The following is an 18209-nucleotide window of genomic DNA, read 5'->3' on the forward strand; positions in this document are numbered from 1 at the left end:
TTAAATTACAATGAAACTTTTACGTTACACAAAGAATAAAACAGAAAGGGGCTCAAAAAAGATACAGATGACTGGTGTCACCACAATCTTTTCATAGAGCCCCTTTACAATAACATTTAAAGCCCAAATGGCTTAAGTAAATTTACAATAAAATATTTTTTCTAAAAAATACTATTTGGAGAATACTCATATATGCACACATACTCATATATACATATACACATAAACACACGCATATACAAACATACTTACATATATGTACTCATATATGCACACATACTCATATATACATATACACATAAACACACACATATACAAACATACTTACATATATGTCAGAAATTAAGGAGATGCAATTTCATTTGTCGTTTAAAAGAGAAAGCGCTTTTAAATTTTTTATGTTATTTTTTAATGGATTTCATAATGACGGGCCCTAATAATTGAGAATTTACTCTGCTCTAGTGATATATATGGTTGGTACTTGGCTGAAAATTGTATTTTTGTGAAAACGTTGATGTAAAAATATCAGAAAATACTTTTGGCAGCAAGTTATTCTTATATTTACACATAAATATTAATACTTGAAGCGAATTAGGTTTTAGTATATTTAACACATTCATGTATTTCTTTACAGGGAAAAGGTTTTCTAATCTCTTTAAATAGTTAACTGCTTTACATGTGCGGTTTTGTAGCCTCTGTAATCTTATTAATTTAGTTTTGTGTGTGTTAGCCCAAATAATATTAGCGTAGGAGAGATGACAATGAACAAGACTGAAGTAAAGTATTTTGCGTGATTTATAATCAAGAAAAGCCCTAGATTTATATAATACACTTACAGCAGAAGATATTTTTGCTTCAATGAGACTAATATGTTTTTTCCATGATAGGATCTCATCAAATATTACTCCCAAAAACCTGGTATGGTTTACTCGATTTATTTCATTTTTATTGATTGACAGTTTTGGTAACTTTAACGGAAGATTAGTTGATTGTCATATTTTATGGAAGAGAGTAAAAGTTGTTTTTTCACAATTTAATGATAACCTATAAGCTATAAACCATTGGTTAAAGCTTTCTAGTTCAGTGTTCATTGTTTCGAATAATATTTTTACATCAGAATCGTGATAGAATAAATTTGTATCGTCTGCATACATAATTGACGATGTTTTATGAGAAGCTTTATTCATATCATTAGCATATATTAAAGATAATAAATGTCCCAAGATTGATCCCTGTGGGACTCCGCAAAAAAACATCAAGAGCTCCTGACTCCTCCAGGACAATAAACTGTTTTCTATTAAAAAGAAAACTTTTAACCCACTTATATGTTAGGCCTTTAATGCCGTAACTTTTTTAACTTTGAAAGTAAAATTCCGTGATCAACAGTAGCAAATGCCTTAGAGAGATCGATAAATGCTCCTAGTACTTGTTCCCCTTTATCAAAGGACATAGATATTTTATTGGAAAGTTCAATAATAGCATGTTCAGTAGAGCAGTATTCTGAAATCCAAATTGATTTTTGTATAAAAGCGTATTTAATGTCATGTAATCATAAATTCTATTAAAAATTACCCTTTCAGATATTTTTGAAAAGGCAGGGAGTATTCATATTGGACGATAGTTGCAAACAGAAGAACAATCACCATTTTTAAAAACTGCGTGAATTTTGGCTGATTCTAATTTATCAGGAAATATACTATTCTCAAATAAAAATATTATTAAATAAAATAATAGTTTACTTATTCTATAACACAGTAATGTAGCATTACTGGTAATTTCGTCATATCATGATGACTTGTCACGCTTTAGTTCAAATAGTGCTTTGTTAAATTCGTGTTTATTTATTTTTTCATAAGATATGCTAGTCGCGGGTTTCTCTCCCAAGTATTCATCAAACACTTTAATTGACTGAACAATGTTAGATGCAAGAGAGGCGCCTACACTAACAAAATATTTGTTAAATTCTTGACATATTTTTTTCACTTGTTTTAGTTTTGTTGTTAATAATTAATTTTTTTGGTAAGCAAGAGAGTTTCTTTTTCTCTCTTCCTTTACTCTTACTTTATTTATAATACACCAAGTTTTTTTGATATCAAACTTATTTTTATCCAGCTGGTTAGAATAGTAATTTATTTTAACTTGTTTTAAGTTATTTTAATAAAACTTTTTATATGATTTGTATGCATTTTCTTCGTTTTCCTTTTTAGATTTTAGACTTTTAGAAGATTTAGAGATTAGACTTTTAGAAATTTTGTATAAAGCTTTTGTTTTCTTTTGATGATTTTATCAAATTATTTGTCATCCTTGGGTTTTTAAGTTGTTTGTTTTCTATTTCAGTGTTTAATTTTGGGCAGATATTCTCATAAACATTTTGTAAAGTATTCGAAAAATTGTCAAACGCGCTATTGGGAGGGCTAGACATCTTCTCATCGCACTTCGTACAGCTTCTTTTTAAGTTTATCGACTTTTACAAAAAAGATTTCTTTCAGTAACAAATTTTTTTTTATTGCCATCGTTAGATGAAACTTCGTGCGCAATGTGATAGATAAGAAAAATGATCAGAGAAATCTTTAATATCTAAAAAATTATTAGTTAAAATATTATCAATTGCGGACGAAGTAGTTTTTGTAATACGCGTAGGCTTAAAAATGGTAGATATAATGTTAAATTCAAGTAATAAATTAAAAAAGTTTTTTGTATTTACAAACTTTTCATAACACATTGCATCCAAGTTTAAATCACCAGCGAAAAAAATATGCTTATTCTGAATACTCATTTCCGATGGTTTTTAGGCTATTATGAAAGTTAATTTGCTTACCGCATGGCGATCGATAAAGCGAGGAGATTAAAATTATTGCACTTACGTGCAATAATTTTCATTTTAGACTTTATTTTTTAAGTGAAGTTATTTTCCTGGTATAACGACTTTATTAGTTTTTAAATGAAGTAAAAAGCTACATTAATAATTTTTTTTTGTATTAGCTTATAAATAAAATTAGGCAGGAGTTTATTTTATCAAACAACTTCGCCCAAATAATATAATATCAAACTTATAAGAGTATTGGGGCTAGTATAAATTTAAAATACTAACTTGTTGTTAATAACTTTGCTAACTTTTCCCAGACAGATGTAACAAAACTGTATATACAAACAAATATTTATTGAAAGGAGCAAAGCCAAATGTAATATATAATATGTAATATAAATGTAATATTGAAATTGGTGAAAACTCCAAATTTTTCTTTACAAAAATCTATTTTATAACTCGGTGGCGTATTTTATAACTCGTAGGCGTATCTTAATTTAATACCGATGAAATAATCATAAGGATCTTCTTTTAGAAGCCTTGATTGTTTTTATAAACGATTTTTTGTTCAAACTTATTTTCATATAAATGGTTAATTTATAAATTGATTCGCGAGTTCAATTTTAAAAATTGATAAAATATGAAACACCCTAATATCTACATTTAAAGTAAATAGAGTAAGACATCTCTTTATAAAAGGAAAGAGAAAAAAAAATAAAAGGAAAGATGCTATCAAAATATTTTTATTTATCTCAGCCAGAGTAAATTTAATCGAAAGTAATTGTAATACTGATTCCAAACAACCGCTAAGAAATTATTTCTAGCAAAAAAATTTGTAAGTAGATTTTTTTATTTTCAAAAAAGATACTTAAATTTTGATTTCCTTATATTACGTATTTGATTCGTGATTCGATTTGTAAATCAAGACCTGCTTCGATTCGAGATTTGATTCGCAACTAAAAATGCCGATTCGCATCACCTAATTGATCAATGCTACACTAAGCGGCGTGAATTGGAAGTTCGAATAAAAACTGATCAGTCATTTAAACATTTAGTAAATTGCCAAATCCTCAGTGAAGCAGCTACCTGGAGAAAAAATATGGAACGAATCTTAAATATGATTCTAATTCTTAGTGAAAGTGGATTGGCTTTTCATTGAAAATCTAACCTAATTGAAGGTTCTCATAATGAAAATTTCTCAGGATTGATGAAACTGATTTCGCATTATGACCCAAATATCAAGGAATATGTGATGAAAAATAAAAAATCACAGACCATCAAAATTAATGCCACTCCTGATGTCAGTCCTACTGAACAAACTACGTTTGTCATTCGATATTTACATAAAGAGAAACCTGGAAAATTTTCAATTGAAAAATGGTTTTTGATAATTGCAGGTTGTGCCAAGAGGACTGGTTTTGATATTTCAGGATAAATTCTGGAAACTTTGGAAATTTATGGCTAAGGTTATGACAACATATCAGGATAATACAAGAGTATTTAAGCAATCCTACAGAAATGGAGCTACAGACAATGGGCTTTTGTAAAGAAAGCCCATTGTCTATACTCTCACCTTGTGGTTGTAATTGTGGATAGAATGCTGCCTCAAATTGTACAGATGCTGAGACTTAATTTGGAACTGTTCAAACCAAGTATGCAATCTTTTCTGCTAGACCACAACGCTGGGAAATATTGAAAAAGAGGCAAAAAAAGAGAAATCAATAAAAAGGTATAATAAAGCATTTTGCAAAACTCATTTACTATTAACAACCGCAATTTAAACTTATTTGTTATGTAATAATTAAGTAATTTATTATATTTAAACCAGCAGGTAAAAAATTAACAGAAAAAACTGAAATAATGTTAAATGGAATCAGCATTTAAGCGGATATTAAAAGAAAAGAGTTAACTTACTTGGTGTGATTTTTAGATTAACAGCTAACATTTAAAAATCAAAAAATATTCCGTAGTTTCTATATTTAATTCAAGGTTGCGTTTATTAACCTGTGCGGCTTTACAGACTACCAAAAGAATTACAAAAGATGGCTAGTAAGAACGTCTTGTAAAAAACCAAATGGAATTTGCCAGTGTATTATTTTTGCACCAGCTGTCAAAAGATTAATAAAAAATCTTAATTACTCGATGTGACCCAAAATAAATCAACAAGAATTGTAGGTCGTGCTCACCAAAATGCTCATGCAGCCCCACTAACCCAGTGGGCATGCGTCGTCCGGGACGTCCAGGAGACGTCTTACGGACGGCCTCCGGACGACGCTTTCCCACTGGGAATTGAATCAATTAAATTAAATTTTCTAAAATAAAAAAAAACAAAGAAAGAAATAACCAAATCTCTTATGTTGTCTGGTCTATTCTCGATAAAAGTTGTCACCCAGCATTTAAACGTCTTTAAAAATTTTAAAAATTTGATAATTTAAAAAATAATTTAAAAAAATTGACGTAATCTCAACTTTTTTTCAAAATCAATTTTTAATTCAAAAATAAAGATTGAAATTTTGCACAATGCTAGTGTACTAGGATTGTGCAAAATTTCAATCTTTAATATTGAATATACTAGTATACTAGTGTAACCTGTGCCTGAACCAAAAATGTCAAAAAAAAAATTTAAACGATCTAAAATGGCAGACTTGATAGGGTAGGTCAACTTTAACTTTTTTTTTTATTAGGTTCAGGCACTAAAAACTTTAATAATGAACATATCCTGAAAATATGAAGCTAAAAAAATGGTTTTTTTATTGAGGTACCATTGTTTTCCTACAGCTACTCATAAAAATAAAAAAATAAAAATAAAAGAAATTGAGAAAAGTCAATTTTAAAATTAAAAATCATGTACACTACTCAGATAAATAATCAAAAATCACCAACACAAAAATCTTTTGCAGTATTATCGAAAAATATATATATTTACTATTGAATTCTACAAGGTTCAATTGTCAAAACAACATTTTTTCAAATTTTTTTTTCCATTTTTTACCAAAATAATGGCAGGATGCCACCCTACTACGTTTTTTAGACGTCCTAAACACGTCCTGTGCCCACTGCATATTTACAAAAGATTAGTAGCTATTCAAGTCAAATTAGAGGAATATTATTTATTTTATTTATTGATTAGTAGCTATTTAAGTCAAATTAGAGGAATAATATTTATTTTAACGTTAGAACAGATATCGCATTGTTGGTTCAGTGGTAGAATTCTCGCCTGCCACGCGGGGGACCGGGGTTCGATTCCCCGACAATGCACGTTTTTGGATAACATATATTTAATGGATAGATTTTTATTAAGCGACGTAAACCGGCTATACCATATATATATAATATATTATGGTCCGTATATATAAGCCTATATATAAAAATAAAGTAAAAATATAAAAGATTACTAAAGATAATCTTACTGTGCAGTTATTTTACTGTAAAAGTAACATTTTAACTTCTAGCTGATTTCCGTAGTGCTAAAGAGTGCGCTTATGCACTTCAGTAACCTTTATATAAATGTAACTTATTTCAAGTAACTATAGTTATCACGACATTTGACTTTTTGAAGCAAGAAAAATTGGACGCGTTGTAGAATATTGACGAGAGTCTTTCTTGTAAATTTTTTACGACTTCAACCATGAATGGGTCCATTCCAGAAATATTTTGGGATGAAATAGATTTCTCTCAGAACATTTTCTCTTTGTAGTGGACTCTGATAGAATTTACAACAGATTTATTGACGTTGAACAAAAATCTATTCGTTAAATAATTAATATTCATAAAAAGAATTAATGTTCCTATGTTCATCAAAGAAAAATATGCATTGTCGGGGAATCGAACCCCGGTCCCCCGCGTGGCAGGCGAGAATTCTACCACTGAACCAACAATGCGATGCTATTCTCAGACATAAAAATATTTATATACCTGTAATTTGACTTTTAAAGATAAACTTTTTCAATAAAAAAATAGGAACTTAAAAAACTTCTTTCATCAATTAAATTCAATTCTTATCACCTGCGTCCATAATATAAGAAAAAATAACTAAAACATCATCGCGATGATGTGTCAACAACTGTTGCTTGCATTTATATTTGAAAAAATTGTTAGTGCTTTTAGTGATATTTTTCCTCTGACTGAAATAACTTGTGTTCCTAAGAAGCAGTGGTATTTTTGACGCCGTTACTTTATTTGAAAATATTAGTTAAAAAATATTTTTATATGCTTTAAATTAAGTTTTCAATATTATAAACTACGTTAAGTTTAATTAAGTTACGTTTAACTATATAGCTACGTTAAGTTTAACCTTTTTTCGATCAGTTCAAAAGTTTAATTTTATAGCATATTTGCAATTTGCAAATTTCAAACTATCTTATAGCATATTTTTATTCAAACAACGCTGATACCGTTCTAATATTGAATACTTTATATTGCAGCTAAGTACTGTAAATGAAATGATATTTATTTGTTATGAATTATTTTTCCTTGGTTATATATAATTTCATTTTTTATAGTTATTTATTTCTGAAACCAGCTTGTTTAAATACAACTAAAATTTTATTGATTCCATTTTTTAGTTTATAAGATACAAAATGAGCGAGAAACGAAAGCAAGGTGCTTCACATGGTTAATTTAGAAAAAAACTCAAAACTGTTGATAACAAACTAGAAAACTTGAGCTATAACGAGAATTGAAACGACAACCCGAGTTATTTTAAATTTATCTTTGCACGTCTTGTCTCCTTATTTATTATCAGCATTATTTATTATTACCTTATTTATTCGTCCTATTTTTTATTTTGGCAAAACACCTTTCCTTATTAGACAAATAAAAAGATTTTTTTCGATACTAAGCGACCACTCGTTGCATACACCATCACTTTCCGTATTGGATCCTTCAATACATCATATTGCCAATACAGAAATTAAGGATGTCCAATTCTATTAAACATAGTATTGTGATGTCTTCACAACGACTTCATTTTATAATGTCTACCGATCCATATTAATTTTTATCTGTGACCACTAGGGTAACCTTGTAGGATACGCTTTTTTAGGCAAAGGCTAGGACAAGTCAACTCCGACATAAAACACTCCCTGCAACGGGGCTCTAAGTTAAATGAAGGCTAGAGATGATATCTCAATCAAAATATTCAACATGGGCATATGTTAAACGCGTCCAGCTACTGTATTGTAGAACGCCTCCAAGGTAAAGATTTAAGGGGTAAACAGTTTCTATCTTTTGACCAGCCTCTCACCTTTCCTTCATCTATTAGGCTGGCGTAGATGTATTCCAGTTTACAAAATTGAATGCTGAATCTTCATTGTTCAATGTATGGGTTTTACTTGTGTCTCTGTTATTATGACTACACAACTCATTACAATATCTCCTAATGATGGTACAGCTCAAAAACTAAGATTTATGGTTATGAGGCAGGCTAATAGTAAGGTTTCCCAAACTCTGTGGTAGCTCTCAGGCTGGTTCCATCAACAGCTGTAAAATATCTGAACACTAACAGTGCCATGTTGTGCATGGATGGTGTCCCTGTTTGTACTTTTGGTGTTCATTGTCGAGGCCACATTTGGAGCCGTTTGATACGGCTTAGGGCTTATTAGGCGCAATCAAGCAATTGGTTTGACAATTAAATAGTGTTCTATCTGTACTTTGAGTAAAGTTCTTTAACACATTTTAAAAATGACTAAAATACCAAAAACTATAAAACATAAAAAACCATCGTCATCACCAAGTTTTCTAAATCTAATATTCGTGGTCTTCTAAGTAACTTCACAAAAAACATCACAATACTATGTTTAATAGAATTGGACATCCTTAATTTCTGTATTGGCAATATGATGTATTGAAGGATCCAATACGGAAAGTGATGGTGTATGCAACGAGTGGTCGCTTAGTATCGAAAAAAATCTTTTTATTTGTCTAATAAGGAAAGGTGTTTTGCCAAAATAAAAAATAGGACGAATAAATAAGGTAATAATAAATAATGCTGATAATAAATAAGGAGACAAGACGTGCAAAGATAAATTTAAAATAACTCGGGTTGTCGTTTCAATTCTCGTTATAGCTCAAGTTTTCTAGTTTGTTATCAACAGTTTTGAGTTTTTTTCTAAATTAACCATGTGAAGCACCTTGCTTTCGTTTCTCGCTCATTTTGTATCTTATAAACTAAAAAATGGAATCAATAAAATTTTAGTTGTATTTAAACAAGCTGGTTTCAGAAATAAATAACTATAAAAAATGAAATTATATATAACCAAGGAAAAATAATTCATAACAAATAAATATCATTTCATTTACAGTACTTAGCTGCAATATAAAGTATTCAATATTAGAACGGTATCAGCGTTGTTTGAATAAAAATATGCTATAAGATAGTTTGAAATTTGCAAATTGCAAATATGCTATAAAATTAAACTTTTGAACTGATCGAAAAAAGGTTAAACTTAACGTAGCTATATAGTTAAACGTAACTTAATTAAACTTAACGTAGTTTATAATATTGAAAACTTAATTTAAAGCATATAAAAATATTTTTTAACTAATATTTTCAAATAAAGTAACGGCGTCAAAAATACCACTGCTTCTTAGGAACACAAGTTATTTCAGTCAGAGGAAAAATATCACTAAAAGCACTAACAATTTTTTCAAATATAAATGCAAGCAACAGTTGTTGACACATCATCGCGATGATGTTTTAGTTATTTTTTCTTATATTATGGACGCAGGTGATAAGAATTGAATTTAATTGATGAAAGAAGTTTTTTAAGTTCCTATTTTTTTATTGAAAAAGTTTATCTTTAAAAGTCAAATTACAGGTATATAAATATTTTTATGTCTGAGAATAGCATCGCATTGTTGGTTCAGTGGTAGAATTCTCGCCTGCCACGCGGGGGACCGGGGTTCGATTCCCCGACAATGCATATTTTTCTTTGATGAACATAGGAACATTAATTCTTTTTATGAATATTAATTATTTAACGAATAGATTTTTGTTCAACGTCAATAAATCTGTTGTAAATTCTATCAGAGTCCACTACAAAGAGAAAATGTTCTGAGAGAAATCTATTTCATCCCAAAATATTTCTGGAATGGACCCATTCATGGTTGAAGTCGTAAAAAATTTACAAGAAAGACTCTCGTCAATATTCTACAACGCGTCCAATTTTTCTTGCTTCAAAAAGTCAAATGTCGTGATAACTATAGTTACTTGAAATAAGTTACATTTATATAAAGGTTACTGAAGTGCATAAGCGCACTCTTTAGCACTACGGAAATCAGCTAGAAGTTAAAATGTTACTTTTACAGTAAAATAACTGCACAGTAAGATTATCTTTAGTAATCTTTTATATTTTTACTTTATTTTTATATATAGGCTTATATATACGGACCATAATATATTATATATATATGGTATAGCCGGTTTACGTCGCTTAATAAAAATCTATCCATTAAATATATGTTATCCAAAAACGTGCATTGTCGGGGAATCGAACCCCGGTCCCCCGCGTGGCAGGCGAGAATTCTACCACTGAACCAACAATGCGATATCTGTTCTAACGTTAAAATAAATATTATTCCTCTAATTTGACTTAAATAGCTACTAATCAATAAATAAAATAAATAATATTCCTCTAATTTGACTTGAATAGCTACTAATCTTTTGTAAATATGCAGTGGGCACAGGACGTGTTTAGGACGTCTAAAAAACGTAGTAGGGTGGCATCCTGCCATTATTTTGGTAAAAAATGGAAAAAAAAATTTGAAAAAATGTTGTTTTGACAATTGAACCTTGTAGAATTCAATAGTAAATATATATATTTTTCGATAATACTGCAAAAGATTTTTGTGTTGGTGATTTTTGATTATTTATCTGAGTAGTGTACATGATTTTTAATTTTAAAATTGACTTTTCTCAATTTCTTTTATTTTTATTTTTTTATTTTTATGAGTAGCTGTAGGAAAACAATGGTACCTCAATAAAAAAACCATTTTTTTAGCTTCATATTTTCAGGATATGTTCATTATTAAAGTTTTTAGTGCCTGAACCTAATAAAAAAAAAAGTTAAAGTTGACCTACCCTATCAAGTCTGCCATTTTAGATCGTTTAAATTTTTTTTTTGACATTTTTGGTTCAGGCACAGGTTACACTAGTATACTAGTATATTCAATATTAAAGATTGAAATTTTGCACAATCCTAGTACACTAGCATTGTGCAAAATTTCAATCTTTATTTTTGAATTAAAAATTGATTTTGAAAAAAAGTTGAGATTACGTCAATTTTTTTAAATTATTTTTTAAATTATCAAATTTTTAAAATTTTTAAAGACGTTTAAATGCTGGGTGACAACTTTTATCGAGAATAGACCAGACAACATAAGAGATTTGGTTATTTCTTTCTTTGTTTTTTTTTATTTTAGAAAATTTAATTTAATTGATTCAATTCCCAGTGGGAAAGCGTCGTCCGGAGGCCGTCCGTAAGACGTCTCCTGGACGTCCCGGACGACGCATGCCCACTGGGTTAGTGGGGCTGCATGAGCATTTTGGTGAGCACGACCTACAATTCTTGTTGATTTATTTTGGGTCACATCGAGTAATTAAGATTTTTTATTAATCTTTTGACAGCTGGTGCAAAAATAATACACTGGCAAATTCCATTTGGTTTTTTACAAGACGTTCTTACTAGCCATCTTTTGTAATTCTTTTGGTAGTCTGTAAAGCCGCACAGGTTAATAAACGCAACCTTGAATTAAATATAGAAACTACGGAATATTTTTTGATTTTTAAATGTTAGCTGTTAATCTAAAAATCACACCAAGTAAGTTAACTCTTTTCTTTTAATATCCGCTTAAATGCTGATTCCATTTAACATTATTTCAGTTTTTTCTGTTAATTTTTTACCTGCTGGTTTAAATATAATAAATTACTTAATTATTACATAACAAATAAGTTTAAATTGCGGTTGTTAATAGTAAATGAGTTTTGCAAAATGCTTTATTATACCTTTTTATTGATTTCTCTTTTTTTGCCTCTTTTTCAATATTTCCCAGCGTTGTGGTCTAGCAGAAAAGATTGCATACTTGGTTTGAACAGTTCCAAATTAAGTCTCAGCATCTGTACAATTTGAGGCAGCATTCTATCCACAATTACAACCACAAGGTGAGAGTATAGACAATGGGCTTTCTTTACAAAAGCCCATTGTCTGTAGCTCCATTTCTGTAGGATTGCTTAAATACTCTTGTATTATCCTGATATGTTGTCATAACCTTAGCCATAAATTTCCAAAGTTTCCAGAATTCATATTTTAATTTGAACACCGCGCCAGAGGTTCAAACAGAACACAAACACACATAAAGTAGCTTTTGGGTGAGTTAACACCACGCCTTAGGTTTAGACAGAACACAAGTATACATATAAAGTAGATAGAATATTCTTTCTGTTTTTTCTGTTAATTTTTTACCTGCTGCTTTAAATATAATAAATTATTTAATTATTATATAATAAATAAGTTTTAATTGTGGTTGTTAATAGTACATGAGTTTAGCAAAATGCCTTGGTTTTTAATATCTTTTTTTAATTTCACGATAACGATATCTAAAGTCTTGTCACCTTCAGAATAAGTAATATTATGTTTGAGTACAAACAAAGTTTAGGTTTAAACATAGTACAGTATGGAGATAATATCACTTTGTTTGAATATTTTGGTTCTTTGATGATAAGTTTTCAATTCCAAGTGAATCATTCAGGTCCTAGTTATGAACCACCTGATAAGATTTTTTCTCGCCACCGCTTTGATAAAATAAAAAAATGATGCACGATATTCTAGACTCTGCAGGTCTTAGTTTGGTTAACCATTTTGGCTGGATGACAAGTGAGAACTTTGTTAAGATGTTAGAATATTTTTATCAGGGGTTCCGTTTTAATGCACAAACAAGGTCTTATTGATCATGGACAACGATGATATATATATATATATATATATATATATATATATATATCTGGTGTATATAAGTATATATATGGTGTATATATATATATATACACCATATATATATATATATATATATATATATATATATATATATATATATATATATATATATATATATATATATATATATATAAAACACTTTAAAATTTATCAGAATAAAATTAATCCTCCTTATTTTAATATGATTAAAGTTTCCAAATCCAAAATGTATTGTCACAGTTATTCGACCTACTTTAAATAGAAATAATACTAATTAAGTTGACCGTTTTGTTGATGATGCTAAAATAATAGAAAAATAGTCTTAATAATTTTAAGTTCTATATAGTTAATTCATATTCAGCTATAATATCAATTGATAAAACAATATCAGTGATTGATGTTTTAAAAAACAATGACATTGGTGATTTATAAGTTAAAACTTTTTTTACTCTTACAAGTTAATCTCAAGCAATAAGTAGAATTTTTGATTGAAGTACTTAATAAAACTATTAAAAAGAGTTTTTATCAAAAGTTTAAGAATAGTTTTTATCTAAATAAAGTTTTCAGAGACTTTTTTTAAACAATTTAAATAATTTAAAAACATCTCAACAAATACAAAATCAACATAATCTTAAAGTACCTTGGATATCAATTATTGATCCAAAGCCGAAAAAAAGGATTTTTTTTGGCTTTTGATCAATAATTTTCACCAATTTGTGGAAGTATATATAGTCCTGAAACTAAGCGTCATCATATCATTTAATGTCAACATTTTAAGTAATTTGTTTGATGATTATTTATTAGTTATTGTTAACATTTTCGAAAACCTAGTAAGTTTAGATCAGTGAAAAAGTAAACACATTTTTAATTTTAATGTATTAAAATGGTTATAGGCAGCTTTATTAATTTAATTTAACATTTATATATATATATATATATATATATATATATATATATATATATATATATATATATATATATATATATATATATATATATATATATATATATATATATATATATATATATATATATATATATATATATATATATATATATATATATATATATATATATATATACAGTCAGATCAAGTTATCCTGCTACTGGTAACATGTAACCCAGTACAATCTGCTTCATGTCCTGCTGCCTTGTAGGATACGCCTTTTTAGGCAAAGGCTAGGAGATGCCAACTCCGACTTAAAACACCCCCTGCCTTGGGGCTCTTGGTTAAGTAAAGGCTAGAGATAGTGTCTCGATAAAAATACTCATCTTGGGCAGATGTTAAATGCACCCGGTTACTGTCTTGTAGAAGGCCTCCTAGGCAAAGACTTAAGGGGTAAACAGATTCTATCTGTTGACCAGCCTCGCACCCCTTCTTCATCTATTAGGCTGGTGCAGATGTATTTTTAATACATTGTTTCCAGTTAAGGATGTTGAATGCTGGATCTTCTTGACTCAATGCATGGGTTTTGCTTGTGTCTCTGTTTTTATGACTAGGCAACTCATTCTATTATCTCCTAATGAGGGTACAGCTCTAAAACTCAGTTTTATGGTTCTGAGGCTGGCTGGTAGTCAGGTTTCCCGAACTCTGTGGTAGCTCTCAGAGAGGCTGATAGTATTAACAGTGCCATGTTGCGCATGGATGGTGTCCCTGTTTGTACTTTTGGTGTGCATTGCGGAGGCCACATTTGGAGCCCTTTGTTACGGCTTAGGGTTTATTAGTAGTAATGAGGCAATTGCTTGGGCTATTAAACAGCGTTCTGAGTACTATCTATGCTTTGAGTCAAGTTCTTCAATCTAATTTAAAAATGAATAAAATACCAAAAACTATAAAACACAAAAAACCATCATCATCACCAAGTTCTCTAAACCTATCGTTCACTAATATTCGTGGTCTTCGAAGTAACTTTTCTTCTGTTGAGTCTTATCTCTTGCAAAGTTCACCAGACCTACTTGCTCTTTGTGAGATTAACTTGAGTTCGGCTGTCTCATCTTGTGATCTTAGTGTTGATGGTTATCTTCCTCTAATTCGTAAAGACTCTAATAGTCACATGCTTGGCCTGGGCATTTACATTCGTAAGAATTCACCCATTTGTCGTGAAACTAGGTTTGAATCCACAGACTATTCTTTTATGTGCTTTCGTTTAGCACCACTTCACTCTATTGCCTTTCTCTTTGTTCTATATCGCTCTCCTTCATCTCAAGACTGCACACTTTTTGACGTTATTTCTGATCATATTGACCAAGCCCTCTCTCTTTATCCATCAGCTAATATAATTGTTGTTGGTGGCTCAATCCCTAACTCAAATAGTCAACTTTCCAACTCGCTTTCCAGACAACCCGAATCATTTACCTTCTCTACTTGACTTATGTCTTGTTTCTGATCCTAGTCAGTGCTCAGTTTCTCCACATTCACCCTTAGGTGCTTCTGACCACAGTTTGATCTCTCTAAAACTAATATCTCATTCTTCTTCATCACCTGAATCTCCCTATTATCGAACCTCTTACAACTACTGTAAAGCTGACTGGGATTCTTTCCGTGATTTTCTTTGTGATAGCCCTTGGGTAGAAATCTTTCGTGTTTCCTGTCGACAAATGTGCTTCTTACATAACTTCGTGGATTCAGGCTGGTATGGAATCTTTTATTCCCTCTCGACGATTCCAGGTCAAGCCTCACTCTCCTCCATGGTTTTCTTCACACTGTGTTGCTGCGATTGCCAATCGAAACCGTTACTTCCATATTTATCAGCAAAATAATTCTCCAGAAAACAGACGTCTGTTTATTACTGCTAGAAACAACTGTAAAAAGGTTTTGTCTAACGCCAAAACCCGCTATTCTCAGGTCATGAAATCTTGTATCTCATCTCAAAAATTAGGCTCTCGTGACTTCTGGAGAATCTTTAATATCAATAATTAGGGCAAATCTATAATTCCACCACTCTTGTATGGTTTAAACTTTGTCACCTCACCTAAAGACAAAGCCGAATTGTTTGCTAAAAACTTTTCATCAATATCATATCTTGATTCCACTAGTTGCGTTCTACCTGATATTGCCAACAAACAGGTTGATCCATTGCTTGACATTCATATCACTCCAGCATCTGTATCTAAAGTGATTTCCTGCCTAGACTCTTCTACAGCTTGTGGCCCTGACAACATACCTGTTATTGTCTTGCAAAAGTGTTCTCCGGAGCTGTCGTCTATACTCTCAAAACTATTCAACAAGTGCTTATCAGAGTCTTGCTTGCCAGCCTGCTGGAACGCGGCATCTGTTATCCCTATCTTCAAAAATTCTGGAGAGCGATCTGATTTGTCTAACTACCGTCCCATAAGTCTTCTTCCTATCATAAGCAAGGTTTTTGAATCTTTAATTAACAAACACCTAATTTCTCATCTTGAATCTAATAACTTACTTTCTAACCAGCAATATGGATTTTGATCTTCTCGTTCTACAGCTGATTTGCTAACAGTAATAACATACAGGTTTTATCGTGCATTAGATAAAGGTGGAGAGGTTAAGGCTATTGCTCTGGACATTTCAAAAGCTTTTGATAAAGTTTGGCATGCTGGTCTTCTCCATAAGATTTCTTCTTATGGTGCATCCGGCAACATCTTTAAGATCATTGAATCCTTCCTTTCCAATCGTAGCATAAAAGTTGCCCTCGATGGACACTTTTCTTCTTATTCTGTAACTTCAGGGGTTCCTCAAGGCTCTATCCTTGGCCATATACTCTTTTTAGTTTACATTAACGATCTTCCAGATATTCTCACATCTAAGGAGGCATTGTTTGCTGATGATACTACCATTAGTTCTTGTCGTGATAAGAAACCAACACCCTCTGATTGCTTGGAGGAGGCATTTGAGCTTGAAAAGGATCTCACTTCTGCTACAGCATGGGGCTCACAGTGGCTGGTGAACTTTAATTCAGATAAAACTCAATTTTTTTTCAGCCAATCGTTATCGCAATAATTTAAATCTTCCTATATTTATGAACGGTAATGTACTCGATGAGTCACCTACTCTTCATCTTCTAGGATTAACTCTTACTTCCAATCTTTCTTGGAAACCATATATCAAATCAGTTGCAAAATTAGCATCTGCTAAGGTTGTATCTCTTTATCGAGCTCGTCACTTTCTTACTTCGGATTCTATTCTCTATCTCTATAAATCTCAAATCCGGCCTTGTATGGAATACTGTTGCCATATCTGGGGCGGATCTTCTAATGATGCCCTTTCTCTTTTAGACAAGGTGCAAAAACGCATTGTAAACATAGTTGGACCTGCTCTTGCAGCCAACCTCCAACCATTATCACATCGTCGTAATGTTGCTTCTCTTTCTCTTTTCTACAAATACTATAATGGGCACTGCTCTAAAGAGCTAGCGTTTCTTGTGCCTTCTACTATAATTCATTCTCGTGTTACTCGTCATTCAATTAAGTGTCATCCTTATTCTGTGGCTGTTCCTAAGTGCTCCAAAAACGCTTATTCGTCTAGTTTTTTTCCTCGAACATCGGCTCTTTGGAATTCGCTTCTTTAATCTTGCTTTCCTGATTCATATAATTTGCAATCTTTTAAGTCGTCCGTCAATCGTTATCTTGCTCTACAATCTTCATCTTTTCTCTTTCAGTAACGTCCAATTTTAATTAGTGGCTGCTTGCAGCCTTGTTGGAAGCGAAGATGTTTTAAAAAAAAAGAATAAATAAATATATATTGTCGTAATTGTGTGAATATTTCTTGTTAAAGAGTGCTCAATCCTTAAGTAGAGCAATATATAGTAAAAAACTAAATAATTATAACACTCGATTTATTTAAAACATTACTCCGAGTTTCATGCAAATAGCGATCATCAGATGGTTTAAATCTATATATATATATATATATATATATATATATATATATATATATATATATATATATACACACACACACTCATATATATATGTATATGTATATGTATATGTATATATATATATATATATATATATATATATATATATATATATATATATATATATATATATATATACACACACACATACATACCACATCAAATAAACTTCAACCATTAGACAGAACTGTATTTGGGCTATTTAAGCATTTTTGCATCCAGGGTCTGGATTCATTGATGTTTTCACACCCTGGTCAAGCTGTCCGAAGTCTCCCCTTTAACTTATTATTAATAATATCAATAACAACGAAACCATCGTTAAATGCGTGTCAAATACCTAATATGTATGTATACTCACCACGCCTATCCCTATTTAAGTCAGTCGATGTGTATACGCTTCTACCTATTAATACGCTTACCTAGAGAGACTACCTATTAATACGTTTTTAAACGTATTAATAGATATAAAATGCTTTTGTAGAAGTAAAAGAGTTTCTTTTAAGCTATTGAATTTCCTAAAAGCGTAATGAAATTTTTTAT

The 18209-nt window shown here is 30.6% G+C and overlaps 4 non-coding genes across 4 annotated transcripts; 2 read left to right on the forward strand and 2 right to left on the reverse strand.

Annotated features, from left to right (window-relative positions):
• Positions 1-5993: 5993 nt before the first annotated feature.
• Positions 5994-6064, forward strand: trnag-gcc (transfer RNA glycine (anticodon GCC)). The gene has a single exon. It is a non-coding gene; the product is annotated as a tRNA-Gly (tRNA).
• A 552-nt stretch (positions 6065-6616) lies between these two features.
• Positions 6617-6687, reverse strand: trnag-gcc (transfer RNA glycine (anticodon GCC)). The gene has a single exon. It is a non-coding gene; the product is annotated as a tRNA-Gly (tRNA).
• Positions 6688-9658: 2971 nt separating this feature from the next.
• On the forward strand, positions 9659-9729 carry trnag-gcc (transfer RNA glycine (anticodon GCC)). The gene has a single exon. It is a non-coding gene; the product is annotated as a tRNA-Gly (tRNA).
• A 552-nt stretch (positions 9730-10281) lies between these two features.
• On the reverse strand, positions 10282-10352 carry trnag-gcc (transfer RNA glycine (anticodon GCC)). Its single transcript has one exon. It is a non-coding gene; the product is annotated as a tRNA-Gly (tRNA).
• Positions 10353-18209: the final 7857 nt, after the last annotated feature.

Source organism: Hydra vulgaris, chromosome 12 (genome assembly GCF_038396675.1).
Source record: "Hydra vulgaris chromosome 12, alternate assembly HydraT2T_AEP".
In the NCBI taxonomy this organism is placed as follows: domain Eukaryota; kingdom Metazoa; phylum Cnidaria; class Hydrozoa; order Anthoathecata; family Hydridae; genus Hydra; species Hydra vulgaris.